The sequence below is a fragment of the Leptinotarsa decemlineata genome, unplaced genomic scaffold (assembly GCF_025532065.1).
Source record: "Leptinotarsa decemlineata unplaced genomic scaffold, Ldec_3_MD MMD2_tig00078422_RagTag_RagTag, whole genome shotgun sequence".
Taxonomy (NCBI): Eukaryota; Metazoa; Arthropoda; class Insecta; order Coleoptera; family Chrysomelidae; genus Leptinotarsa; species Leptinotarsa decemlineata.
In genome coordinates, this window is record NW_027412747.1 from 5,120,551 (window position 1) to 5,123,296 (window position 2,746).

A 2,746-nucleotide genomic window follows, 5' to 3' on the forward strand; every position below is an offset into this window, starting at 1 on the left:
TCTGTTCATCCAGCTCCGTACGATTACCCATTACATGATTTCGAAATTTTGCATATGTATCTGACTTTTTGAAAAATAAATGATACACCTACCAATATCTGTTTCATCAGCTTGGGAATGTGTACCATAGTATCAATTAGTTGGATTCATAAGATATTCCTTTGTTCCCAATCATCCTTTAATAATTTATTGGTAATGACTCGAAAAAATTATAGTAGTCATCAACATCAGCTATTAAGTAATTAATACATTTAATTTAATCAATGAGAATATTAACTTTTTGAAAACTGTTGAGATAAGGAACGCCATCATGATCGCCAACATGAAAAAATACTCATTTTTGACATACAGTATAAATATGAACCCTTGTCGATTGGTTTGTAATGTTGTTTTCGATACAGCGCAACGTAAAATATTTAAAAAATCCCTCAGATTTACTATTTTCAGTAAATTCTGGGAATAGTTTTATTTTAATATAACTTTTTTTCTTTGAGTTTGAAGAGTAACAATTCATTTGCTATAAATATTTATTGCGAGACTGATATCAAGAGGTAGTAAAAGATGATGGTTTTCAAAAATTTTATTAAAACATGTTTTACATGGCAGTGTTACACTTCAAGCATACTTACCTCTCTTTCACAAAAAGTTTTTTCCTCAACTACTATTGTTCACTATTTTTTGCATAATCTTATGCGCCTCCCCTATAACAAAATTAAATTTGTTAAATTATGCTCGGTAGAGTATGTCCAGAGTACATATTTATAATATTTAATAACAAATTTATTCATCTATTATACGGAAAAATTCCAGAACTGTGAATTGTTTTATGAATGAGTATTCTGACTCTAACTGAAATATGGACTTTGAAACATATAAAAATCAAGAATAGTTAGGGTATAATAATAAGAGAATAGTAATTAAATAAAAATTTACATACAAAATATTTTTTCAGTTGCAATTAGTTTTTTCAAATATAATTTTACATAAAATTAATTAAGGAAAAATATGCAGTAATTACATAAGAAAAAAAACATAATGATAACGAATGCATTATTGACACACCCCTGGCCAGAAGAAGTACAAACAATTCAATGTCACCACATAGTTTTATTTTTTTATTTTGCATGGAAAGTAATAGGAAATAGCATCTCAGACTGATGATCTACAAATAGTTAAGTTTGTAATATTATGAGAAATAAAAGAAGCATATAGATATATTGAAAAGGTGAGAATTGATGATTATGTATTGAAGAAGACTCATTAATATAGGTAGACTATACACGCAAGATGAAAAGGCAGACTGTGGAGGACGCTCCCAAAACTGCATGAAATTTTTCATTTTGAAGGTGTGTAAAATGTGATAGGTGTTCATGAGAAATAATGATGATTATAATATGAATTTTGTATGAGGCATGAAATGAAATGCGCATATATGAGGTCTTCGGAGGAAAGACAGGTACGATGTTGTAGAAAGTACGACACAGAAAGTTGTCTTAAGAAAAGACAAATATGATGTTTCAAGATGTAGAAAGTTACTACGTCATGGTAATTATGAAGGAAGGTGAAAGAGTATAAAGAGAATAATGATATATGCAAAATCTGAGAGATGCAATTTACATGTGGTTTCTAATATATATTTATCAGATATAATTCAATATTCGTCGTTGGTACTAGCCAGGAAAGTAGTTGTTTTCGATAAATATTTCCAATAGCTGTTTATTTTCATTGAAAAGAAAATAAATTGCTATTGCTATTTTCAATTTCCTATTATTCAGTGAAATGTATATCACATGAGGTGACAATTGAATAGGCAGGTGACAAAGACTGTAAGGAATCAGTAAAAAATTGTACAAAAAGAAATTAATGTTGAAATGGGTGTGTCATAAAGAACCAATGGATTTTGACAGTATGCTCGAGCATAAATCAAAAAGTATGTTTCAAAGTTGAAAAAGAAAGTTTGTAAGCTATTTGCTATTTATCGTCAAATTGACTTTAATATATATCATATGTACTCTAACCAATCAGATTAAACTGTAAGATGATTGTTAACTATATAATGCAGTGATTTTTGTTGATTGTTTTTATTATCGAATTTATTAGTAACATAACCTAGCTATAAGAATAAAAATATATCATGAAAGAACTTACTGCCGAATTTCTCTCTTGTTTCATGCAATCGAGGCAACACCACACCCCAAGGCACTTCGAGGCAGTCACTACTCCACTACTCCATCACCCCTGTTACGGTTTTCCACTCCAGGACATTCAGCAGATCGTACCACAGACAGCACGATGACCTAGGGAAACATGAATTCGAATCATCATGGCTCAAATGAATGGACTATAGGAATATCGCAGTCACTAGTGCCATATTCAACCAGAAACAAATACTTACGTTGTTGCGTTACCAGTTGTTTTGAGTAGCTGATAAACAGTTCCTGTGTAGGCAGACATCATCCATAAACATAATAATGTGTGAATAGAATTGTAATAGAGAATGTTAATAGAGTTAAATATATATCTTTATTTTCGTATTTAGCTTTACGCAGCATATTTTTCAATGTGGCCACATGTCGTTTGACTAGCCCATTTGATTGGGGATACCTAGGGGCTGGACGTGATATGAGTGAACTGCCATGCCTGTGAAAATTGTTTGAAATATAAACTAGAGAATTGTGGTCCCCCGTCGCTGACTAATATATTTGGAATGCCGTGGCGCGCGAATATGGATTTTAAATGCGTTATT

General features: G+C 31.1%; 1 long non-coding RNA gene across 1 annotated transcript; it reads right to left on the reverse strand.

Annotated features, from left to right (window-relative positions):
- Positions 1-572: 572 nt before the first annotated feature.
- Positions 573-2,478, reverse strand: LOC141487286 (uncharacterized). Its single transcript, XR_012468309.1, has 3 exons — positions 2,396-2,478; positions 2,149-2,297; positions 573-701 (listed from the first exon to the last, which is right to left on the reverse strand). It is a non-coding gene; the product is annotated as an uncharacterized lncRNA (long non-coding RNA).
- Positions 2,479-2,746: the final 268 nt, after the last annotated feature.